This window comes from Mesoplodon bidens (genome assembly GCF_964165515.1).
Source record: "Mesoplodon bidens genome assembly, chromosome: 3".
NCBI classification, from domain to species: Eukaryota; Metazoa; Chordata; class Mammalia; order Artiodactyla; family Ziphiidae; genus Mesoplodon; species Mesoplodon bidens.
This window is the reverse complement of record NC_138178.1, coordinates 29155999-29183524: the sequence shown is the minus strand read 5'-3', so window position 1 is coordinate 29183524 and position 27526 is coordinate 29155999. Positions and strand designations below refer to the sequence as shown.

At 41.2% G+C, this 27526-nt stretch overlaps 1 protein-coding gene across 2 annotated transcripts in view; it reads right to left on the bottom strand.

Annotated features, from left to right (window-relative positions):
• The window catches only part of LARP4B (La ribonucleoprotein 4B), an 85468-nt gene extending 60086 nt beyond the window's left edge, over nt 1–25382 (bottom strand). The window contains exon 1 of one of the 2 annotated variants that reach the window (XM_081227020.1): nt 25306–25382. The gene's annotated coding sequence lies outside the window, so the exon portion shown is untranslated. Of the gene's footprint in view, nt 1–25106 lie in introns of both variants that reach the window. The other variant, XM_081227019.1, reaches the window with a different exon arrangement.
• Between the last annotated feature and the right edge of the window lie 2144 nt (nt 25383–27526).

Genomic DNA, 27526 nt, shown 5'->3' with positions numbered 1-27526 from the left:
ATCCAGAAAATATAGATTGGTACCCAGACTGACAGTCACAGAATGGGGTGTAGATGCATTCTACCACTATTAACTTGATTTTTAAGATTACCAAAGGAAAAAAAGTTTGGTTGAAAACAAGATATGATACCCAAAAGAGAAAAAAAATCAACTACAAGAGTCCTTTATTATATATACTACCTATATTTTTTCAGACAGTCAGAAATTATGTACCTTATAATAGAAACAGCATCACTACCAGATAGGAAGTAGTCTTGCAAAACAAACAACAAACCCAGGACGTGATCTTATTACAAACTTGCAGCAAACACAAGCACAGAGGAATGCCAAGGGGTTCAGTGAAGCTCGCAATTCCTGGATGAGTAGCCTTGGCTTCTTCAACACAAAAGGAGACAAGATACACATACTGGCCAAACTATGGCTTTATTTTGTTTATATGGCTTTATCTGATTCAAATAAACTGAAACCAAAGACAATCAGGGAAGCAATAGTGATGGGATATTTGACAGTATTAAAGAATTCCTGTATTTCCTTAGATGTGATGATATTGTGGTTATGTTTAATAATAATAATAAAGGTGAGCCCACCTTTCAGAGCTGCAAATTGAAATACAGGGGAAACACTATGATGTGGGGCAGAGACATGGGGGTTCACAACTGTTCTTCCCAGAAGAGGAAAATGAGGGTTCATGATTCGACCCCATCTACTTTTGTATGTTTGAAATGTTGTATAATAAAAGGTTAAAAAGGCAGCCATGGCAGTAGCTTATACAACAGAACAGTGGTCCTGATCTGACCCATGCATCCTATCCATAAACAAGTAATCTTTACATCACACTACTATATCTCTTTATTACTGACCTGACACACATCTTTTTTTTTAAAAGAAAAGTCCAACAACTGGAAAATTGCCAGAAAAAACCCATAATTCAAAAAGACACATGCACCCTAATGCTAACTGCAGCACTATTTACAATAGCCAGGTCATGGAAGCAATCTAAATGCCCATCGACAGATGAATGAATAAAGATGTGGTATATATATACAATGGAATATTACTCAGCCATAAAAAGGAACGAAACTGGGTCATTTGTAGAGATGTGGATGGACCTAGAGACGGTCATACAGAGTGAACTAAGTCAGAAAGAGAAAAACAAATATCGTATATTAACATATATATGTGGAATCTAGAAAAATGGTACAGATGAACCGGTGTGCAAGGCAGAAGTAGAGACAGAGATGTAGAGAACAAATGTATGGGCACCAAGGGGGGAAAGTGGGGAGTGGTGGTGGGGTGGAGGTGGGATGAATTGGGAGATTAGGATTGACATATATACACTAATATGTATAAAACAGATAACTAATAAGAAAAAAAAAAGTCCAACAACTGGAAAAGTTGCCAACAGAGGGGTTACTGATATGCACCTCATTAAGCAAGCTGTACAGAGATACAAAGCATTAAAATTTGCATTAAAATTAACTTTATTATCAAATATCTGAATCTGAAATAAGACTTAGAGTATGATGAGTATGATGATGAGTACGAATATGACTGACAACAGTTCCAATAAATAACAAAATAACTTTTTCGTTACTTGTTCAAGAAACCAAAACTATTTTAAGACTTACAACTATACAAACTATTGTTTCTTGGCATAAAGGTAGGTCTCTAGGTTGTGAAGACAAATAGGCAAGGGGGGAATAGATCTACTGTCAAAGCAAAATATTTCCTGGCATAAGACCTAGTAATGTGACAACCCGATAGTGGTCAGAGGCAGCTTTCACAAAGCTTTAACAAGCTGAACAAAAGGAGTCATTTTCCTGATTTGATTTCATTTTCTCTCAGAGAGATGAAATCAGAGGGCCCACCTGCCTACTTAGTGGTCTCTCTGCTAGCAGACCTGGTTAATTCCATCTGTCAAAGCTCCACCTCAAAAAGTTTTATTAACCTTATTAACTACTTGGGAGAGTATAGTTCTCTTAGTTCTGTTTCTAAACAATTCTTTTCACATATACCCAAAATGTTTGTTTCATAATTAAATATTTATTTAGGTCTTTTGGGACAAAGAAATCCTTTAAAAAATATAAATCAATTTCAAATAAACATAACTGTATATCAAGTTGGTGGCATAAATATCCAGAGAAGAATTATTCTAAGTGGTATTAAAAGACAGTATTTGCACACAAAATCCTAAAAATTCACAAAGAAATCTTAAAATGCACTCAGTAGGCTTGTTCTTTGGGGTAAATGTTGGTATTATTTTGAAACTATTTTACATATTATATACACACATATACACACTGTAATATTTAGATAAGGTAAATAAGAATTACATTAATATTAAATATTCATTTTTAGCATAAAAGGAAATACAAACATAAAATCAAATAAGCTAGGTAAGATCTACATAATCTTTTTTTATTTATTGTAAATGTAACTTTTTAAACTACAGTTGGCCCTCGAACCACGGGGGTTGAGGTGTGTGGGTCCATTTATATGCAGACTTTTTTTCAATAAAACATACCAGAGGACTACACAATCTGGATCTGTGGTTGGTTGAATCCAAAATGCAGAACCAAGGATACCAGGGTACAAAACTGTGGATATGGAGGGCTGCATGCCAAGTTACATGCTGGTTTTCGACTGCATGGGAGTCAGCGCCCCTAACTCCTGTGTTGTTCAAGGGTCAACTGTATAGATTTTCTTTGGCTTTCACTAGTTTTTCTACTAGTATCCTCCTTCTACACCAGAACCCACTCTAGGATCCCACATGGCACTGAGCTGTCACTGCTCTCTAGTCTTCTCCAACCTGTGACAGCCCCTCAGTCTAGCCTCCTCATTCAGCCACACTTTTGCAGAACGTTGCTCAATTTGAGATGAACCTGGGACACCTTATCATGACAGCAAGGAAGTGCTCCAAGACTCCTGTGGTCACATCACAGGAGCAACAGGAAAGGAAGGGAGGGGCTCCAGATGGCCAAAGACACAGACTGTGAGGGGCACAAAGAAAGAATGGAAACAAACTTACAAAAATCCACAACAGTTCAAACGCCACCACTATACTCGTCACTTCTGGAGGCTGTTATGATACCAACTTCTTTTTCTGAAGATTACTCTAGGAAACAAGCATCAGCCTGCCTTTCCTGGATGACTATTTCAGCAAAACCAAAGATCAGGGCACACAGTTCACTATACAGGAAACACAACTAAAAACTGATAGTGAGTAACAGAATTAGAAAATCAAAATGTTGCAACATCTAATGAAATGATGGTTGATGTATGCTGAAACTAGGGGAAGAGCTGACGGGGAACTTATAATGATTGGCTCAGAGGGACTGAAGCTATTTTCAATCTTATCACTAACGTGCAACAACTAGGTATCACACTCTTAATGGGACGAAGAGTATCAAATCTATGAAGTATTCTTGCCAAAAAAAAAAGAACCTGTATTCAATCAAACCTCTACATCCAACTCCCGATTTCAAGGAAATTCTGGGAACACTATGTGTTAAATAACACCAACACAAAGCCACTAGCTAACCCCAAAATGTGGGGCATACTACAGACAGATGCCCTCATTTCTACAGCAAATCTACAACATTAAAAAAAAAGGAAGACTTTTATTGCTACAAAATACAAAAGCTTTAACCAAAATAACCTTATGTAATGTGAGAACTGTATCTGGATCCAGATTTGAATAAATTAAGTTAAAATGACATTTTTCACAGGAATATTTGAACGTTGCCTAGATGACAAAAGGTGATTATTAATTTTGTTGAGTGCAATGAAGGTGCTGTGGCTGTTTACTCTTAAATGTCTTATTTTTAAAAGACATAAACTAAAAGACTACAGATGAAATTACACATCTGGAATTTGCTTTGAAATATGCTAATAACTCTTCTGTAAGTTTAAGGAAAGAGAAGAAACAAATACAAGAATGCAGCAAGTTAATGGTAGCTGAAACTAGATGATGGGTACAGTAAGTGGAGGATTGCTATAATGTCCTCCCTACTTGTGTAGTTAAAATTTCCATAATAAAAACCAAAAAGAAAACTCTAACTAGGATATAGTATAAATATAAATCCAAAACTTCCCATACTTACTTCTATTTAAAATCAGTACTAATGAAACAATTCAAAAATATGTAAACCATTTTATAAACAATGTTCATGGAAGCTTTAGTCAAAAAAGGGGAAATAAAAACTATCTACAGAAAAGCAAAAAATAAAGCAATATATTACAAGTATTAAAAAATATTCACAAAGATTACATAAAGTAAAAAAAGCAGGATATAAAACTGTGGACAGTATAATTACAACTATGTTTTTAAAATTCACAGAGCTTTTTGAGTATTTAAAAATGAAACGAAACTAGAAGGAAGGACACCAGATGAGTAACAATGTGTAATTAAGATTAAAACTCAAGGATCATGTTCCACTTTGTTTCATTCCTGTAGGCTCAATTCTTTGGAATAACTTATTATTTATATATCACACATACTTAATAAAACTCACCGGCTGGCTGATTCCACGTTTACAAACCACCCACCTAATCCTTTAGGGTTGAGAAAAGTCTCTCCTGCAGAAAGAGCAGGTACTGACCCAGCTGTCTGTCAATATGGGTAATAAAACTGTCATTCAGTTATCACATTTTCTCATCAAGTTATACTATCAGTCTTGTCTTCTGAGACAGGGGGTCTTAAAGTGTGGTCTGGGCTCCATCAGGGGTCCCAAAGGCCCTTTCTGGGGCCACGAGGTTGGAATGAATGCTGACATATTATGTCTTTTTCACCCTCATTCTCTCCTCACAGAAGCTCAGTGGAGTTCTGGTGTAAGATCAAAGTTCAAGGTTACATGAAAAGACTATTAAAAACTCACCTTCCCAACCACATATTTGTGTAAGGCCAGGTTTTCCCTCTTACACTTCAACCAAAATAACACATCACTAACAGAGCAAATGCAGAAGCAGATGAGATTACAGCCAAGATTCTATTAAATCAGACATTAAAGAGATTCACAAAAATATAAAATGATGCCACTTTCCTCATTAAATTACTTTTTGTTTTTGGAAAAGACTGCTGTTTTTTCACAGGCAATGTTATTTATATTACATGCAAGGGGGCTGCTATTTTTAAAGAAAAATACATTTTTAAAATTTCAAAGTCTTAATTTTTAATATAAATATAGATAGAAATAAGTCATGTAAACAAAAGCTCTTAGAGACCTTCAATGTTTAAAAGTGTAATGAGGTCCTGAGCCCACAAGGTTTGAGAACCACTGATAAAAGACATAACTAGTTCTCATGGACAAGTGCCTGGTGTTCACAGATGGGATGACATGCTACTCTTATGGCCAATACTCCCCAAATCAATCCACAGAATCAATGCAATCCCTATCAAAATCCCACCTGCCTTTTTTGCAGAAACTGATGAACTGATCCTAAAATTCCTGTGGAAATGCAAGGGATGCACAATAGCCAAAACAATCTCGGAAAGAACAAAGTTGGAGGGACTTCCCTAGTGGCACAGTGGTTGAGACTCCGTGCTCCCGATGTAGGGGCCTGGGTTCGATCCCTGGTCAGGGAACTAGATCCCACATGCATACCAAAACTGAGAGTTTGCATGCTGCAACTAAGGAGCCAGCGAGCTGCAGCTAAGAAGCCCACAAGCTGCAACTGAGGAGCCTGACCTGCTGCAAATAAGACCCGGTGCAACCACATAAATTAAAAAAAAAAAAAAAAAAAAAGAACAAAGTTGGAAGACTGATACGTCCTGATTTCAAAAGTTACTACAAAGCTATAAAAATCAAAACAGTGTGGTGCTGGCCAAAAGAAAGACATACAGATCAATGGAAGATAATTAAGAATCCAGAAATAAACCCTTATATTTACAGGCAACTGAGTTTCGAAAGAGTGCCATGACCATTCCATGGGGAAAAAATACTCCTTTCAACAAAGGATTCTGGGACAACTGACTGTCCACATGCAAAAGAATGGAGCTGGACCCCTAAACTTACTCTCTATATAAAAATTAACTCAAAATGAAGCAAACACCTGCCTATAAGAGTTAAAACTATAAAACTCAGAAGAAAATAGAGCGAAGCTTCATGAGCATGGACTAGGCAATGGCTTCTTAGCTGGGACATCAAAAGCAGAAACAACAAAAGAAAAAATAAACTGGTCTTCATCAAAATTTAAAACTTCTGTGCTTCAAAGCACACCATCAAGAAAGTGAAAAGGTAATAGAGAGAATGGGAGAAAATATTTGCAAATTATATATCTCATAAGGGACACATATCTAGAATAAAGAATTCCCAAAACTAAGACACAAATAAGTTAAAAATGGGCAAAGAGTCTGAACTGACATTTCCCCAGAGAAGATATACAAATGGCCAATAAGCAGGTGGAAAGATGCTTAACATCATTAATCATTAGGGAAATGCAAATTGAAACATGAGATACCACTCTACACCCACTGGGATGGCTATAATCAAAATGACAAATAATAATAAGCACTAACAAGGATGTGCAGAAATGAGAATCTTCATACATTGCTGGTGGGAATTTAAAAGGGCACAGCCACTTTGGTAAGCAGCTTCAAAATGTTAAACAAAGAGTTACCATTATGACTCAGCAATTGCATCCCTAGGTATACACCCAAGAGAATTGAAAACGTATTTCCCCACCACAACCTGTACATAAATATTCATAGCAACATTATTTATAATAGCCAAAAAGGGGAAACAACCCAAATAATAAACAATTAGAGGTTAAGAGCCTTATTATATTTTCAAACACATGCCTGGCGCACTTCAATGGGTTTTCAAATGATAAGGACAGAGAATTTGATAATTTCTAAGACAGTCAAAATAAAGACATCATTCTTGGGACTTCCCTGGTGGCGCAGTGGCTAAGAATCCGCCTGCCAATGCAGGGGACATGGGTTCGATCCCTTGTCTGGGAAGATTCCACATGTCCCAGAGCAACTAAGCCCGTGCACCACAACTACTGACCCTGCGCTCTAGAGCCCACGAGCCACAACTACTGAGCCTGCGTGCTGTAACTGCTGAAGCCTGTGCGCCTAGAGCCTGTGCTCAGCAACAAGAGAAGCCACTGTAATCAGAAGCCCGAGCGTCACAACGAAGAGTAGCCCCGGCTTGCCTCAACTAAAGAAAGCCCGTGTAGAGCAACAAAGACCCAATGCAGCCAAAAAAAAAAAAAAAAAGATATCATTCTCCTAAAACAGCATGAAATTCTTTTTCTTAGTACAAAAAGGTAACGTGGAAACATGGATGATTTGTCTCTAGATCAGAATCAGCATCTGGATCTCTGTTGTGCAACGATTATTCTAAGTACTTTACATGGTACTAAATTAACCTTAATTCTGTTAGGTCTCACTCCCACCTAGCAGACTGGGAAACTGAGTTCAGAGGACACGCAGTCAAGGCCACAAGGCTAGTAGGTCCAGTGAGCTGGGTCACAGGCACCTGTGCAGGCAGCTCACCCTGTCAGTCCACGCTAACGGGCACACGCCCCACTGTGACGGGGCCTCAGACGTACCTATAGTTTCCTTAGCTGCTCTTCGTTCCTTCTTCCCCTTTATGGTAATATTCATTTTCTAACAATGTGCAGATTATGATTTTGGCACTTAAAATAAGCGGTTTAAAAAAAAAAGAAAAAAACATGGTGCCTAAATATAAGCCAAATACTTCATCTTTCTTTACAACAAAAAGTGATGTGATTCAATGTCAGAATAAAAAGTAGAGTGTGGAGAGATGATACACTGCATCTTCCTGGGGAGTTTTCAAGGGTATAGACAATTTTTGCTTTATGAGTTGACCTTAAAAGGTACACATTTCACCTAAGACAACTCTCCACTATATGGGTGCCAAATACAAAGCCTCTTTTCTGAATCTAAAAACATTCTGAAGTCCAGAAGTCTGGACAGACTTCCCCCCACGCTCTGTATTCACTGAACCCTTGAACACTTCCAGACCTTTCTTTGCATTCTGTTCTCCTGGCCTGGAACGCTCCTCCCTCCTTCCTGAAGGCAATTTTAGATTCCCCTTCTCATTCCCTTCCTCACGCACCACAGCCTCTCTGCTCTTTACAGCAGTGACCATACGCGTGCCTCTCCCTTATCATCCTTAGTTTCTCAAAGGTATCCATGTGCTTCTTCTTAGTATATAGGACACAACAGGAAAATATATCCCACCAGTGATATGTTACAATTTACCCCCAAAGAGCTTCATTTTGTCAGTAACACTCAAATACATATGGTTTTACTATCCCGTTGTCTAAATACTCCTTCTGCATTTGCAGCCACATATGCTAAGGTCTCTTCTAACGCCTAATAACCGTGTGTGATCAAGAGCAATGAGTTAAGGAACACAGCACAAGCAGAGGAGATGGACGATACACCATGCTATCACACAGACATATATTCTAAGAACTCCAGCCTAACTGGAATCATTTTACAAAAAAACAGTAAATAAATATTCAACTAGATAAGTAAACACAGTTTTACCTATATATGAAAAATGGATTATTAATAACTTCAGAGGTTGTCTTAATTAAGTAGTGTGTGACCCCTTTGAGAATCAATTAGAAAAGTTAAAATGTTACTTTCAATGTCTAACCATACTTTTTAGAAAGACAGTTTACCTCCCAGACATCTGAAACTAAATATGCTCATTAGAAAAAGACAAAAATGGTCAAAGAAGCTAAATCAAATCATCAAAGCACAATCCTAGCATTTGGGGACTGTAAGGATGTGTGTTAAGGATTGTAACTTTAAATATTTTATGAACTCAATATGCCCAACTCTAGATAAAGAGGTGTAAGAAAATCAAACACCACAATGGGAATGACAGTTATCACATACTTGTCTCCTACTGCCGGCTGGGCTGTACTGTTTACCTCACAGGTGTCTGCATCACCCTACAGTATCTAAAATGCATATTCCTGTCTCACAGCAGAATAATTCGTATGGGGCAGATCAGCTTATGCACCTTCCACAGCACCTTACACAGATTATTTCCTCAACTGAATCTGTAGGCCTGAAGAGTGGGAACATTTACAGAGCAATAGACGGCTGTCTCCAGGAAAGCTGTTACTCTAGCTCTTTTGTTTTTTAAGACTCAATATCTCTATGACAGTCCCTTCTTTCCACTGAGTCTTCCTACAGTGACGATGAACGAAAAGAGAGCAATCCAATCTCAGTGGAGTAGTTGTTTAATTACGCTTTCAAAATGGCACCCAGTATGGAAATATGTATTCCTAAGCAGATGCTGCCAATAAACTGATATTAATTTTTTTAATTTCCTTTTATACATGCATACCTGTGCTTCTATTGAAAAAGACAGTAGGAGGAAAAGGTAACTCTTTTTCATAGTTTGATCTGGTTCTGCTCCTAGGGAGGGCATAAAATCAAACACAACATGCAAAAACTTATTTCTTAGCCAAATAGGAATGGGAAAGTATCTACATGAGACATATACCATAAAAATTACATTAAAATTTTTTTCTACTAATTGCTTTCAATTTAGATCTTTACTAGATAATTCCACACAAAAAAATGAAAAAGGTCCCTTGCAGCTTTAAGACTTATAATTGGTTTATGACATATTATCTTGCCCTGGAGAAGACAAATATTTGAGATTATTTTACTAGGTTATAAGGAATCCTAAATAAACTATTATTTGAAACAAGTAAAGCAATATGAAGAAGATTTAAAAATCCTTCTCTTACTTTGCACGTGGTCGTAATGGCTGTTTTGTAAAATTTTGGTAAATGTGAGTGCAAACGTGAAGCAGAGAATCACATCCTTAGAGATATAGCCTTTCTGCCCTCAAAGTATAACTTCTTGCTCTTAACATGAGTTGCTCCTTTTCCAATAGAAGAGCATCTCCTGAAACAGCCACATACTTTTTCACCAATGCAAGCTTTGCTAATTGACACATCTTTCTGGACACGACCAGGAAGTGCCAGGGCCAAACTGGCAGCCTGCACAGGACACAAGGCAGCACGTCCACACCACTCAGCCTAATGTGGAAGAAGTACATATGCCAAGAAATACTCTTATTTTAACAAAGATACTCAATTTCATAGTTCAAAAGCTAACGGTCCTGAGTCCAGCCTGTTTAGAATGTATTCTGACCTCCATTCATCTGTTTATCAACATTTTTTCAGTAAGAACTACTTCCCAGGTTGAAACTGAGGGCCCCCCCACGTGCCAGATGCGCAGGGTCTGGCCAGCAGTCTGCCGGGCTGAGAGCCCCTCTATACCTCTCCTGCCTCACTCAGGCCCCCTCACTTCCACCCCCAAGTCCTTCTCACATCAGTCTGCTCACCTGCTGCAAAGGCCCTTCCAGCGTGAGCGCCTGCGTCTCTTATTCACATGTCTCTGTTCTCAGATACACACTAACCTTGCTGATGGAAAGCTGAACGTGTCTACAGTACAGAGCAGGAAAAAACAATCACCGCTGACCTTTCATGCATAATATCACCCTTTGGACAAAGAGCAGAACTGCTTCATTCAGTATCTTTCATAATTTATTTTTACCTTAGGGGACTGAGCATATGTAGGTTTTTTTTTTTTTTTCTGAACTATACAGCTTTGTTACTTTCATTTGGAACATGTGATTACTGAGATTATTGAAACTCTCCACAAAAATCACTTTCTCTCATTTACATCTGAAAACAAAAAATGCTGATAGCCAAATATACCATTAGTATACACCTGTACCAAAAGTCAGAACCAATACCACAAAAGTGTCTTTCAAGAGACCCAGAAGCCCTCTTCGAAAATAAACTCTAGACAGTACATTTCTTCAACTCTTTTTACGGGAAAAAGTCTCTATTCACCTCACCCTTTTAATGAATCTTGCATTTTTTCAAGGACTGCCTATCACGTTCTATTGTGCTTTCCAATTTATAATCACATAACTACAGTTTTTCAGTTGAAAGAGCATAATACTCTTTAACCTGAAGAGGAAGACGGGTGGGGGGTGCTGAGCAAACTTAGAACTCAACATTTTAAAGAATGCCAGAACGTCAGAGCTGGAAACATCTTGGAGCTGCCTTAACCCTGTGCTGCTAAAACTGGGACATGCTTATTACTCCTAGGAGGGCACCACAAAACCAGAACTAGAGGTGGCACGATTGTTCAAGTTCTGGAACCATATACAAATTCAGTAATTTAAAAAAACTGTACACCTGATACTGACAGAATATTTTCACTTCTTCATCCTGTAACAGACCAATTTCTTAAAGTACTACCAACATGTAGTTTTCAAGTATGTTAAATTAAAAGAAAAGCTTTGCTATGGGGAAAAGGTACTTCTGATCTACATTAATCAACTAAGCAATAAACCAAAACGAAGCAAGAACATCTTGAATATGTAATGTTTCTCCAAATGAAGGACAATGAAATTCCCACAGGGTCTGCAGAGCTCCAAAGCGGTAAATAGCTGCATTTGATGCAACAGATGGCCGTAATAAATAGGGCAACCTATCTTGCTCAAGCCCCATCTACAGCCCTATGGGTCTTCCCTAAAATCTTGTTACCTGACATGCAAATCATCTTCCTTAAAAATTAAAAGCCACTTAACAGCTTTATAAGTAGTGATAAAATATGACTTATTTCAAGATCTACGTTAATGTGCATCTTTCCTTTCCTGAATTTAGTATTCCTAATAGACCTATATTTCTTAGCACTTTGGTGAAAGGGAAATATTCCATAACAACTATAATCTTATATAGCTTTTGAAAACTAGACCTCGAAAGTCAAGGCAAGGAACCCAAATACATATAACCTGCACCTAAGACAACTTAAAAAAACTTCATGAAAATGAATTTTTCTCTGCAGTTTCTATATCAGAGAAGGTTTAGAGAAAAAACTACCTGTTAATTGTAAGAGCGCTGGTCATTTATCTGTGGTCTGGATCCCATTCCCTCCTCTTTTCCTATATCTTCAACCTCTTCCTCCTGCCCTGTCTAAACATGCCCAGCCCGTGCTGTCTCCAAAGACAGAGCGCAAGGGAGGGAGAGTGGAGACAAGAGAAGCAGGACAAAACCCAGTGACTGGGCGGGGGGTGGGGGTGGGGGTCCTGGACCAGATGCAGCCTCTCCAAGGACACTGTTCCTTCCAAGACGACCACTCGCCTGCCTGACGCTAGATGGACCAGAAGGCGGCCTCTGCAAGCGCTCTCTTCCTCATATGCCTGCTTTTCTCCTCCTCCTCTCTGACCCTCCCTGGATGCTCTCTCATCCTATGTGACAGGAAGTAACTGTATAGTAAGGGAGGCGATTCTGAAACCTGATACATGAATCCTGAGCCACCTGAACTTGTATATACTCATCACTTGGGCCTTTTTCTTAGACTGAGTTAGTCTATTGGACATTCTTTTATTTCTTTCTCACCTAAACCACATCCTAATGAATCACCTAAGACATTCACTTGTTTCCTTAAAGTACAACTTAGATACTTAAAAAATAATCTGGATGGTGCAATGCTTCTAGAATAATTATTCCCCAATTTTTTATAGTTGTCATATCCATCTACCTAATTTAGTAGCAGTTTTGGTGATGTTTTTATTGAGACATTCCAAAGTTTTCAAATTAGTTTTCCTATGATAACTGTTTTATACTATTTTTATCAGTTTATATTAGTTAACTCATGTACTAATGAGTACAACTGCCCTGAACAAACTCGGGGACAAACTGAACTGGCTTGTGTAAGCAAACAACTCAACTGGTAGGAAGAGGAACAGAGAGAAAACAAAGAGCAGCCCACCAGCCCCAGCACTTTGCTGCCCACATGTAGCTGGTTTCACCAGGAGATCGTCACCTGGAGCTTCTACCTCACTGGGCCTTCTGCTCTCAGCTTTTACTGATTTCAGTTAACACCATGTGTTAAATTTCAGTGCATCTAAGCAAATATCTGGCGAACATTTTTTGACCTACGGATTCCTCAAAATCAACCGTTTAAAAAAATCCATTCTCATATAAAACAAATAAACAGAAACTGACAATCCCTCAATCTCAAGGAAAGACAGTACATCATCTACCCAGCTGCTCTAACCAGAAACCTGCAAATAAATTTCTAACCCCTTCTCTCACATAAGCTTATACCTCCTCATCTCTACTGTCACTAAACTGTTCCAATAACCATAATCTTTGCACAGAATGACTACCCCAACCTCCTAGGTCTCCCCCGTCCCACCAATCCTTCTGCAGAATGACACTCCTGAAACAGGAGACCTGCATCGCACCCTCAGCGTACATCCACCACGCAGGCACTCAGAACACTGGGACACCAACCAGCCAGCCCAGCTGGAAATGTCACTCCCCATGCTCTCCACAAAGCCTGAGTTGCAAACCCTTTACACGCAGCGAGGCAGCCATCTCTCCAGTACTGGGAGGGCGGGAAAGTATCTACTTTCTTGATCACTGTATCCTGATACAGTACCCAACAGAGCATAATCTCAGGAAATGTGTTTAATCATTTCATCTTTCATGCACTAAACATGTGGGAGAAAATTCCTAGCATTTAAAATATAAAGCTCAGAAAATGAGATGACTCCAAGTGAAAGCTTCTGTTGCTGAATATTCCAAATGACGTGTTAATGTGGGAAAAGACAACATTCTTAGGTCACGGTAAAATTACTTTGAGTTCACTTTCATTTTATTTTAGATACTCTCTAGGTTTTGTATATGTGTGTACATGTGTGTACATACGTAAGTGTGCACCTGGGATCTGAACATACAAAAGAGTTAAATACAAAGTGATGTTGACATAAAAAATTACATTTAATTATCAAAATGACAACTCGCAGAAGAAATTCCTAAGCGGCAAACACACAAAACCTATTATCTGTATTGAAAGTAGAGGTCAGGACTTCCCTGGTGGCGCAGTAGTTAAGAATCCGCCTGTCAATGCAGGGGACACAGGTTCGATCACTGGTCCAGGAAGATCCCACATGCCGCGGAACAACTAAGCCCATGCGCCACAACTACTAAGCCTGCGCTCTACAGCCTGTGAGCCACAACTACTGAGCCCACACGCCACAACTACTGAAGCCCGTGTGCCTAGAGCCTGAGCTCCGCAACAAGAGAAGCCACCTCAATGAGAAGTCTGTGCATCTCCAAGAAGAGTAGCCCCCGCTCGCTGCAACTAGAGAAAGCCTGCACACAGCAATGAAGACCCAACACAGCCAAAAATAAATAAATTAAAAAAAAAAAAAAGAAAGTAGAGGTCAAAGATCCTTCTGAAAATATGCTGAAAGTTATGACTCCTTTCACTGGAAAAATGGACATACGCTAGAAATGTTAAACACAAACCCAGGAGTTCAAGGATTCCCTCCTCACCCCAAGTCCACCTATGACATCAGGCTGGGCGTGGGACGAGGACAATAAGAGCAGGGACCCCCACCCAGCAGGTGGTGAGCATTTTTAGGGCCTGCCAGCACAGAGCATGTGCTCAAACAAGTGCCAGCGAACAACCAGGCACTGGTCCCAGGGAGCTATGAAACACAGAGATCTCCCACTTTGCCAAAGTTTGCTTGTACGAAAGGCCTATGTTAGTACCCGTTTTTGCTAACCAAGAGACCTGAGAACTTTTGCTTTTGCGAAAATCAAAAATGGCGGCTCGGCAGCTTTCTGTGTTCATTTTGCAGCAGTTACAGAGGCAGCGCTCACTGGAGCAGTGAGAGCAGCCCCCGCCAAGCTCCTTCCCCTGCCACGCTCAGCATCTCAGCACCCAGCATCTGGGCTTTACCTCCATCTATTCTGTGCCTCCCTTAACAAGATGTGTCCTAAGGTAACTGCTTCTTTGCTTTATACCATTTTGGCTTATGGAAGGTTCCAGAGGAGTGCTCCACTTCCGAATAGCACAGCAGGGGCACCCGTACCACATTGTACTCAGAAAGTAACAGCCACTGACTCCAAGCACAGAACCTAATCACGATCCTCAAAGATTAGGTGTAACAACTGAACACTTTTCCAAAATGACTGTGCAAATCAGTTAATATTAAAATACATCAAATACCCCCTAACATGAAGCATTCCTTACAAAAGTGATACCATGTTTGAAAAAGGAATTTATGTTCCACAGTTATAATTCAAAAGCATGTACTACTTTGGATAATCTTTCAATTTGATATTCCAACATAATACCATCTCCATTTTGTAAGTAACTGGATCACAAGTCCTAGCCCACTTAGGATTACAGTTCAATAGATGATGAAACGAATAACATCACCATAAAAGTTTCAAGCCAACTATGAGGATCTCTGATCCTCAATCAGCTCCAATAATTTTGAATTACTGCTCAGCAAGGTAAATGACCTTCTCTCAGACTTCTGTTGTGGGCTACCCCTGACCTCAACAATCATCACTATAAAACAACCATTAAAACTTTCTAATTAAAGCCAGCATTTCTGACGCTTAGCTATGCTGTGGTTTATAGCTCTCAAATCTATCAGGTTACTGGACCTAAGACACCTTTACGCAAGACACCTATGCTTTCTGAGAATTGGGCACTATTTGCAGTGGACTTGGAAACAAGAAGTCAGGCAAATCCCATTTTCTGCTCTTCTCTCTTGTGTGATATAAGGCACCTGTCTCCAGGCTTCAGTTTCCTAAACAGCAAAACAGATGTTCCAAAGAACAAATGGGGAAAAAAGCAGCAAGGGCTTTGGGTCACCTGAATTACAAGTCCAATACACTGTGGAGGATGGCAACTGCTGCCACCTGCGCTCAGGTCTCCGTTTAGGAAAGCTGCAGGCTGCGGAGGTCTGAAATCACTGGGCACACGGCAGGAGCGAACCCAAACAGACAAGGCCGAACTAAAGGCCTGGAGAGGTGCTCAGAGCTCTGGAGCCTGCCCTCCTCTTCACAGAAAGGTGGTGGGTGTGAACACAGGGGCTGCTGCTTCCAAAGCCTGAAGGCAGAGCCCTGCACCGGGGTGCAGATGTTAAGGTCTAAATGCTTTAGGAAGGAAACCACTGAATTTAAATGAATTTTCCTTAGACTATTTCTCAAAGACGAGTCTGAATATGTGATACAGACTAGAAGACCTGTTAGTGCCTTCCTAACAGGAAGGATTTTAAATGGATTAAAGCTAATAGGTTACGCTATCTAAAATGACAAACAAAACCCTTAATTTTCCTGGAATAAAAACATTAATTCAATGTTTTAAAAAGCAGTTTAATGGCTGCTTTACACATCTGCTTTAAAAACATAACAATAAAATGCTGACTTAAAATTCTATAGCATACATAAAACTAACACTTTCACCAATTTCAATTTTTCTTTTGAAATTCCACTGTTAAGAGTATAACTTGAAAAGTATCCTACTGAGTTCTATTAATAGTGGACCAAAGTCATAGTCCTCACTCTGCCACCAGCCAACTAGCTGTATTCCTAATTAATTTTACTTCTGTGGGTTTCAGTCTCTGAATCTTTAGAGCTCTAATACCCTCACACTACAACTGTAATACTACGCAATTTTTCTGGCAGTTATTTTCAGAAACTATTAGCAAATCTCAGTTAATAAAATAATGTAGACCCAAACTCAAAGTCTCAGAAAATGACTTACTTGAAAGTGTTATTTCATTCACACCAAACATTACATGAATAGTCAAAAAGGATAAAAGGTTTCCCTCTCAGTCTTGTAATTCCAGGCAGGTAACAATGGCACTGATAAAACTACTACTCCATGCAACTGGATTAAGGCTGATTACATGTATTGTTAATTATTATTAAACACTTGGTACACTTATTCACCAATTATCAATAAACCTACCTAACCACACCCCCACGCATCAAACTGTAAATTGGAAGTTAATGATCTAGCTTTCATTTGCCCCACTCAGAATATTACCTCGCACAGGAGTCCCTCTCTATCCGAGGTTTGCTTTCCATGCTTTTGGTTACCCAGGGTCAACTATGGTCCAAAAATATCAAGTGGAAAATCCCAGAAACAAACAATCCATAGGTTTTCAATTGCGCGCCATCTGAGTAGCACGGCCCAATCTTGCGCTGTCCCACCCAGGACGTGACTCAACCCTTTGTGCAGCCCATTAGTCACTCAGCAGCCAGCTGGCTATCAGATCAGCTATCACAGTCTGGCAGTGCTGGAGTTCAAGGGACGCTTATTTTATTTAATAATTGCCCCAAAGCGCAGGAGTAGTGATGCTGGCAATTTAGATATGCCAAAGAGAAGCTGTAAAGTGCTTCCTTTAAGTGAAAAGGTAAAAATTCCTGACTTAATAAGGAAAAAAATTGTGTGCTGATGTTAAGATCTACAGTACAAACACTGAAAATTGTGAAGGAAAAAGAAATTCGTGCTATCGTTTTTCTGTCGCACCTCAAAGTGCAAAAGTTATAGCCACAGTGTTTGATAAATGATTAGTTAAGATGGAAAAGGCATTAAATTTGCACAATAAGGTACTTTGAGACCACATTCATATAACTCCTATTATGGTATATTGTTATAACTGTCATATTTTATTATTATTGTTAATGTCTTACTGTGCCTAATGTATAAATTAAACTTTATCCTAGGTATGTATGTATAGGAAAAAATTAGTATATATAGGAGTTAAGGCACTATCCGCAGCTTCAGGCATCCACTGTGGGAATGTATCCCCCACAGACAAGAGAGGACCGCTGTAATATGACTTGTGGCCGTACAGTGAATTTGGGAAAACACCTGATCTATGGTTTTTTATCTTGAGCTGTAATCTCGTGATTTCACGAAAAACTTAAAACTACGTTAACAGATTAAAAACCTCCACAATGACAATCAAACAAACACACTCTCAACATCCTAAACTTCAAAGAACAGTATGCTAAGAGTGTCCATGACTGAAAATACTAAAATTTATGGTCATTTTAGGATCCCAAGCCACTCTTTTGTAGGAAAACATTCCACTCTTAACTGGAAGTTTCGCCAGGTCACAGAGACTTTCAAATTCTATCTGTGTGCCTGAATGCTTCTGCAATTTTATTTGGTGATCCTATTTTCTACTTCCGGTCCTTTCACGTTTAGGATTAACTCTCCTGCACTGAGCCCGGAAAGATAATGATTTCAGCAGAATAAAGGAAAATTTGTCAATGTATACAAAAAAATAGGAAGAGCTGTGAAAAACTAAGGGCCACACACACAGACAGCAAGTACTACGTACGAGCTGTTTTAATCACTGCATCCTTCTGTCTTCACCAACTGCCCTTCCCCTGCCTAGATATTTAAGGTGTGAAGAAGCAAACACTGCTGACTCATAGTTACTCACTTGTACAATGGTCTGTACTCCAAGGGAAATGGTCTGTACGAAGGGAAACTAGAAATAGCATTCTAGTCTGACACCAAACATCACTGGAGATACAGATATGAATCCAAAAGGAGCGTGGACCCTACAATAATGCCAGAGAAAGGTTTCCACACTGAGTTTCTGCACTAAATGACAACCAGCATACCATAAAAGTACAAGCAAAGATCAAATGCTTTTGCCTTCTAATTACCCAGATTTTTAAAAGGCAACTCTCTCCATGGGGACTTCAAGTCTGCTTTTAAAGGCTGCTGTTATTCCCTGACCATGGGAGTTGTGAGAAGTCAGGCAGCAATGGATTACAGTACATACTATATGCAATGTGCTTATGACACACTGACACACACAGCTGACTCTTTAACAACAAAGGTTTGAACTGCATGGGTCCACTTATACAAGGATTTTTTTCAATAAATATGTACTACAGTACTACACGACCCAAGGTTGGTTGAGTCCACGGGTGTGGGACCACAGATACAGAGAGCCAACTGGAAAGTTCTACTCTGATTTTCAACTGCGTAGAGGAATGGCTCCCCAACCCCTCCGTTGTTCAAGGGTCAACTGTACATGGCAAGGCAGAAATTATACAGATGGTAAAATCTCAACAATGAAATACAGAGACATATGTAATCAACAAACAGAAATAAAAATGTTCAGAAAGTATAAAGTATTTAAAGAAGGTTTTAAAGGACTTGATTATTTCCAGAAAAAAATATTTCAAAAGGGAATGTTTAATATATTCAGAAAGAGATAATAATCGAGGCAACTTGTAAATCTGTATCCAGTTGGTCACTATGTTTTTAATCCCTATATTTTCAAGCTTTGACAATAAAACAAAGCTTTTTGAAATCTGAAAACAAAATGTTCTCATTTTTCAGAGATGTTTCTAAAAAAGGAATCTGTTAATTAGTCTGCCTTAATACAAGCTGAAATAACAAATATACTTTAAACAAGTGACAAATGCTAGCAGGTCTGAGGCCTATTTTTAAAGTATTTTTTAAACACGCATGATTATGTATAATACAAATGAAAGGGGTTCTAAGCAACCTATTCTTTTTTTTTTTTTTTTTTGCGGTACGTGGGCCTCTCACTGTCGTGGCCTCTCCAGTTGTGGAACACAGGCTCCGGACGCACAGGCTCAGCGACCATGGCTCACGGGCCCAGCCGCTCCGCGGCATGTGGGATCTTCGCGGACCGGGGCACGAACCCGCGTCCCCTGCATCGGCAGGCGGACTCTCAACGACTGCGCCACCAGGGAAGCCCCTAAGCAACCTATTCTTCATTTAGACCAGGCCTTGAACTGTTCCACTGTGACAAACACAAGTGTAAGCAAGAGAGCTTGCCACCCTGGGGCCAAGTAAAACCAGTCTGTATGCATCCATTCCTCCCCTTCGACACAAGTCTCTGTAAAGCAGAAGGATTGCTTAAAAAGGCAATTCTGGTCTTGCAATACTCCTGTTTCAAACCCTCTGACTGCTTCTCACTGTTCTTAGGATAGAGAGCACAATTCTCACCCATGCCAGGAGCTCCAGACCCTGCAGGACCCCGTTGCTGCCTCGCCCACCCCCTCCCTGTTGCCAGCCTCTCCAAATGAGTTCCTAGCTCAGAGTTTTTGCACCATTATCCTCTGCCTAGAAGGCTCCCTCCCCCTGCCCAATCCCTCAAGGTCTACATGACAACCTCCCAGCACAACATTATCTGATTGTCTCCCTGCCTCAGTGGACAGAAAGTTCCAGAGAGGAGGGCAATTTTCTCTTTTGTTCACCATTACAACCCTGGGATTTACTCATCAATTATTTAGTGCATACTGTTTTCTAAGGTCTGGGTTCATAGCAATGAACAGAAGAGACAGAAACCCTCAACTTCATAGGGTTTACATTCAAGTACAAGAAGACACAAGGTACGTAAAATACAGAAATTACATGGCATGTTATAATGTAGTAATAAGTGCTACAAACAAAAATAAAGCAGGGAAGGGAGATGAGGGATGTCCACCACACTCCACACTACAATAAACTCGACTGTCCTAACGGGACTGCTCAAGGAAGCGTGGAGTGGAAAGTCCTAAAGAAGTTTCACGTACAGAGGGTTCAAGAGTCCAAAAATGCTGGTCTACTTTACTTTAAATAAAACAATTCACTGTCTTAATTCCTTCTAGACCACAAGCCTTAGAGAAAAGTTCTGGTATCATTCATCTTTGTAGTGCTAATGTGTGGGTGATCAAAAATACCTGCTCAAAAAAGGAATGAATGAACCCATCTCTTTCCTCTCAGTGGCCCTGCTTTGCACCAGGTCATGGAGCAATGATTCTCAAAAGGGAATAAAAAATGGAAAAATCCACTGAAGTTTAAAAATACATTTTCACTACTGTAATTGCTTTGTTTTTGGCTAATATAATTTGTTTTCATTTCAAAGCAAAATAAAGAAGGTTAAGAAATATTGTTATCAAAAGGGGCACATTTTTTAAAGACTGAGAAAGAATATCATCTAGAGGTCATGTAGTTAAATCACTCCACCTAAAATAGTGTACGTGATAGATGTAGCTATCAAGTCAGTTAACATTTTGTAAGTAGAATTTTTATGCATTTTCTATTGCATTCTTTTTTTTTTTTTTTTTTTTTTTTTGCGGTACGCGGGCCTCTCACTGCTGTGGCCTCTCCCGTTGCGGAGCACAGGCTCTGGACGCACAGGCTCAGCGGCCATGGCTTACTGGCCTAGCCGCTCCACAGCATGTGGGATCCTCCCAGACCGGGGCACGAACCTGTGCCCCCTGCATCGGCAGGGAGACTCTCAACCACTGTGCCACCAGGGAAGCCCTACTGCATTCAAGTAAAAATTTTCATGTTTGTTTATGAAAGCATGCAAATAATTCCTCTAAAACTGAGGTGGGAGGTGCCTTATCCCTCTAGTGAAACAAAGTTTCCTCAACATCTGTAGTGCAACACTTGGCCCTGGGCTGGGCAAAGAGGTTAGGGACATAAAAGGATCTTGCCCACAAGGAGCTTACATTAATTAATTAGTGCAATGCCTTGGGGTGCTATGGAAACAAGAGAAGCACTCAGCATGACATTAAAAATTAAGGCAAGGATTCCTGAAATACCTTTTTAAGGATGGGTTAAGGAGCTAAGTCAAAAAAAAAAAAAAAAGAAGAAAAGACCTTCAATTCCAGGCAAAGGAAACAGAGCAAAGACAACACCATGGTTTTGGGGAGAGGACTGTGGCCAGCGCAGGCCAACCAAAGGTGGCCCAGCCAGCAAGGAGAAGGCAGAAGTGGCAAGGCCCCTGGGCACTTCTTAGTTAGGCAGGGGACAGCCACTGAGGAGTTTTTACAAAGGGCCTAACAATCAGGATATGCCTTTAAAGCAACCTCTCACTACAGTGTGACAAAAATGGTGTAAATAAAAGAGCATTTTATTTTTATCACACAAATAAATATCACCCAGTTTTCAAGCCAAAACTTTTGCATATCAGATTTCACAAAGAACATTTTCAGTGAAGACTAAGTCTCACCTCAAGGATTATCAAATTTAAGTTAAGTAGGAAATGTCCACCATGTTACAGAATGCACTCTGTGGCCCAGGTCTCACTATAGTAGGGAAGTAGGGCTGACACTAAAGAGGAAACCAGACCATGAGAGAAGGCACAAAAGGGGTGGCATCACTCACCTGCAACCCTTCATGATTACACAGGAACCATGACAGCTTCTCCAAAAAAATGATGAAAAAGTTTATAAAGCACTGAAGGGACAAAAGGTTTGGGGGTGGGGGAGGTGAGAAGGAAGGAAACATAAGCTGACTTAAATCATTTTGCCTGATCATAAGGAAGACATTTACATGTGGGAAAAATAAAGCGCTAGAACATTAGGGAAAAAACATTTCCATGTTGGAAATATCCTCCTCCTTTCAGTAAGAGAACCTAATGGTTATCTACCTTACAATTCCACATTCTAATAAAGAAATTCATTTTCTAATCAAGATAACTCCAGAAGTAGAGTAGCTCCAAAGATACTAACAAGTGCAACAATTAGGAGCAAAAAGTTCAAACTGAACTAAATTAAAATCAGGTCTGGTGAGTTTAACCCTCTCAGAAGGCAGTGCCTCCTTTACTAGGTACTCTAAAATTAGCTCTTACAGAAAAAGGAGAACTCTTTACAGGAATAAAGTTTTACAAAGGAGCAGAAGCGACCAAACCCTGTAGCAGTGTCTGTTTCTTTTAACAATGTACTTTCCATAAACACAACTTCAGTGCTTGTTTTCTTCTCTCCATTAGAAAAAGGTTGAGTCAATGGTCTTACAGGAAGAATTACAAAAATATACATGATTTTCTTGCATTTACCAATCGGGAAAAAAAAATCCTTAAATATGAGAGAACTCTGCAAGAGTACAGCATGTGTTATGAAAGCCTATTTGAAACTTGTGCCTTAAACATTATGAGGAAAACAAATGGAATTTAAAGTAATATAGCTACAGAGCTTTTTGCAATCTCAAGGGACAATCATAAAGAAAACACAAGTTACTAAAATTAGAAGACCTAGGTTATAATCCTAGTTATCACTACAGAAAGTATGAATTCCAGCAGCAGGACACTGAAATTAACAAGGAAAGGAGTTTGTCAGCCACTTGGTTGGTAGGTAACATCAACCACAGCTCTATCATTTCAAAAACTTGTAATATTGTTGCAAATCTATGTTAAGTAGTGGGGCTACTTTAAAGCACTGTTTATTGTTATTAACATTAAAAACATGATGTTCCCACGTTGCACTTAAGTATTTTGGAACTGTTTTATGATATATGAAGACTGCTTCATTAAAAACAAGTAAAATATTTGTTTCCACAGATTTTAAATACGTATTTGTCTAAACATGTGCTTATCTGTGAAAACCGTATTAATATCAATAAATTCTCCAAATCTCAACTTTTTTTAAAGTGCAATTCCTAGGAACCTTAAATAAAATCAAAATCTTCCCTGAACATGCTGCCATTTAATTTTGGCTACTCTTGAACAAAACACGTTAAAATAAATGCCAAGAAACTTCTGTTCTCATATTATCATCCATTTTCTCTCTGGTTCCTACTCAAATATAGTATAAATCCTTTCTCCAACTATACATTCTGTCCTCAGACCTGCTTTCTCTGCCCAGATACATGTGATAAAGAAAAACAAAATTCTGTTAATAAATCAAAACTGACAGTCACTAAAAGAATATTGAAAACAGTAATAAGGTAAACACCATTTTCAAAATTCTGAATAAGAATCTGAGTAATAAAAAAAAAAGAGCAAAAACAGCCAACATCAACATGTTACAAACAGTCTTATGAGGCTGATGTTATTATAATCCTCCTTTTAGAGATGAAGAAAGTGAAGCCCCAGAGGGTAATTTCTAATCAATAAGAAGCCATCTCTCTCTCTCTTCACACACCCACTTTTTCACCTTACAAAGGCAACACACATCAACTTTTCAAAATAAAGGATGAAATTTATTTCTAACTAAACACAAGTTTCAAAGCGAAGTACACTAATCAAACTTATGGTTGAATAATAAACTTGCTAACCTGATGCCTTTCATAAAGTATTCCACCTTAGCAACTCAAGCAAACTGTAGCGATTTCGTAGAGCCTGATTATAAAACTGCCCTTCAGAATATTAAATACAGAGAACAGTTGACAAGCCACAACCATTTCAACTTCTGTAAATTACCCTGACTGTAAATTAGAGGGAGCCAGGCAGGTGGGGAAGTATGCAAACTGCACACTGCACAATATTATCTGACCTCCAAAGAAATGAACGTCACTCTTCCCCACTGTAGTCTTTGCAAACTACAACTCAGAACCTATTTCAAAAGCATTTTAGATAATTAACACAAGAGACCAGCTAAGTGTCATGAGAAAAACTTTAAAAACAAGAAAATTACTTGTATGCTTACAACATTCAAGTTGATATTATCTTTTTCTAAAAACCCTCACACAACCTCATTTCCCTGAACAGTCCAGGGAACTCTTCCCGTTCCTTCAGTTACCCAAAACTTCAAACTTACACTTAACATTTAGGGCAAGTTACTGTGCAGCCAAAGAGAGGGTCTCAAACGCACAGGATAGCTACCCTACAGATAATCTTCTCAAGTTTCACCTCAGCCTAAATTAAAGACCGTTTTATGTAGAAATGAGGGAGAAGACAAGATGACCTGCACGGAAAGTTGCAATACAAAATTACAGTGAAGTCTGAACAAGTCTTAAGTTTTACGTTTTGATTGGACACGACTGAGAAGCAGGTGGTAAGAGATTCCTGACCTGCCCCTTTCTCGAACACAGGGCGTCTTTAGAATTTTTTCCTAATTCTTCCAGAACCTGCCTCTGCTCAAACCTCTCTGAGGAGAGCGGGAGCGTCCCAAGCACACCCGGAGCAACAGGATCCCACTTCCTGGTCCGAGTGACCCGGGCCCTCCCCGCCCGACCGGCCGCGGTCCCGGGCCCGGGCGGAGGGCAGGGCGAGGCCGCCGCAGTGCAGGCCGGACGGCGGTGCTGCCCGTACCCTACACCTGCCCCGGCCCCCGAGACCTCGGCCCGGCCCTGGCCGGCCCCAGCCCTGCCCGCCGCCCCGGCCCGCACCCAGACCCCTCTGCCCGCGCCCCGGCCCGGCTACACTCGCTGGGCCCTGCCCGGCCGCGTCCTCCGGGAAGATGGCGGCCCATGACAGGCGGGCGCGGCGCGGGTCCGAGGCGGAGGCCGGGCGCGACGCGGCGGGAGCGGAGCAGAGCAGCCCGCCCGCCGCCGCGCTCACCTGTCAGCACCGCCGCCGCCCGGCCGCCGACCGCCGCAGCCCCGGTGCCCGGCAACCGCGCCACACGCGGACGGGCCGTGAGGGAGGGGCGGAAGCAGGGGCGCGGCCGGCCCAGACGAGCGGCGGGGGTCGGCGCGGCGCGGACTGGCGGCGGGGCGGCGGCAACTCTTTCCCCTTTCGGGCCGAAAAATATCTCAACCTCGCGACTCCAGCACCCCAACGGTCCTTCCCGTTCGCATGAGAACACACAGCTCCCGCTTCCGGGCCCCGCCGGAAGTTCCGCCCCGCGCGCTCCCGCGCTCGCGCGCCCGCGTACTCACCGCCTGGTCCGCCGAATGGTGCTCGGCGCCCTTACGTCATGGCGACACGGCGCCCTGATTGGTCTCGAGCAGAGCCGGGCCCGCCCCCTCCTCCTGGCCTCTCGGTGCTCGTGCCACCCCCGGCGACGCCTGTGATTGGTGGGGGCGCGCACGCAGCCCCACCCCGCGCACGCTCTCCGCACCGCCCCCGCCGCGACCTGAGGAGGAGGTGCCGTCGGCTGGGACCGCGACCTCTACCCTCTTCAGCCGGGGACCGAGACTCCCGTCACCCGCTTCATCCCGGGCCCCGCCCCTGTCACCCCGGGATCGCGACCCCCGTCCCCCTCGGCCCAAGACCCCGACCCCTCCTTCCCCTCACCCGGGGACCGGACCCAGCCCCGGGGCCGTCTGGCCATCCGGGTGGTTGAGTCAGGAGAGCCCCCTGAGCGTGCCCGGGAAAAGGGAGAAGGCGGCGTCGCCTGTCCGTGGAGCGGGTGCCCTGGGCCGCTCGTCGGCCAGCTCCATTCTCCGCGGTTTCAGGGGAAATGCTGAAGACTCGGGATGTCTTCCCAAACCCGAGCATGTGCCACCCACCCGACCCATTCTATGGGGAGGAAAAACAAAAGTAAAGTATGTTCACCGGCTTTAAGTTTGCTGCCTGATTTCCTGTGTGCCTGCTCCGCTTGGCTGTTGATTATGTAGACATACATGTGACCTGGAAAGGCTTCTCTGGGTCACTCTGTCCAGCCTTATCCGTGCACCGGTGCTTCTTACCTGTTCCTTCTGCGGGTCCGAACGCCGACAGAATGCGCTCTGGACTTGCGTGTATTGACTGGGAAGATCACATCGGTGCTGGGCGCCTTCTGCTTTGGCATACGTTGTCACATCCTCGCTCTAAAAAACTTGCAAGTTCAATAATGCTATTCATAGCAATGTCTTTAAAGATAATCACGTAAGACTGAGATTTCCTGTAATATTCAAAGCAAGTACATATTTCTGGGAAAAAAAAGTCGGGTTTAGAGTTCACTTTCCAGGAGAACCTGTTGGATATATTGCAGAGCCCTTCTCAGGTACCTCCGCTTGGAACGTTTTAGACTGAGGCCCAGGAAGTCATCCCTAGGCCGGACCAAGTGATGCGGTCCACCTCTGAAAGGTCAGGAATTCTCCAAAGTTATTAGGTTAGATTTCCATCTTTTTTGCTTGTGTCTACATTCTGACAGACTTTTTGATATACAGATAAGTTCCCATATTACAAAAGGGACTAAATGATATGAGAATAGTTTATATTGAAATGACATCTCTCACTTTCTATTTGAGTTGGGTGATCCTTCCTAAACAATCAAAACTGGCTTTTTATCCCTGTGTGATTTTTTTTTTTTTAACTTGTGCTTCAAAAGAAGCACCCATTTTCACCTTGGGATGTGAGATTATAACAAAATGAATTTTTATGGCATTTCTACTTAGAAAAATAAGATCAGTTTTTAAAAACCACTTCTCATCTCAAGCAGTTACAAGTCCTACCTATTCTATCTAAAAACTTTCCTTCTCCTGCTTACGATGGATTTGCCTGCTATTACTTCTCTCACAGTTTGTCTCAGTAGCATCACAGCTGGTCTCTGCCTCCCCACCTTTCACCATGCCAGCTTACATTCCTTTAAAAGCCTCCTCACCATCCCCCTCTGAGTCAAGACTTGTTGAAGTCCAAGTTGTTTTTCAGGGACTAGCAGGCCCTTCACAAACTGGCTCACTGGCCCCTCACATCTCCTTTCTTGCCCCAGGGTTAGACAACCTAACCTTCCAATCACATTCTCTTAACATGCATTTTTGAAGGCCTTGGGGTAGTCTCTGGGTGTGGATGTGAAGGACACACAGGCTTTACACTCTATGACCCTACCGTTTACTGAAAGGCCAGTCAACTGGCAGTCACCACAGTGTGATAATTCCTGTTAGAGAACAAAACAAAGAGAGAAGCGTTTGTTCCCAAATGTTTGCTGCGCATGAAGTTGTGTGTGGAGTGTCTTCGTTTCTGAACACTTTGGTTCTCTAGTGTCCTTCATCTGTGCTCTTCCTTCTGCCAGAAGGGTCGTCCTCTGCTTCCACTTCTGGCAAAATCTGGCTTAT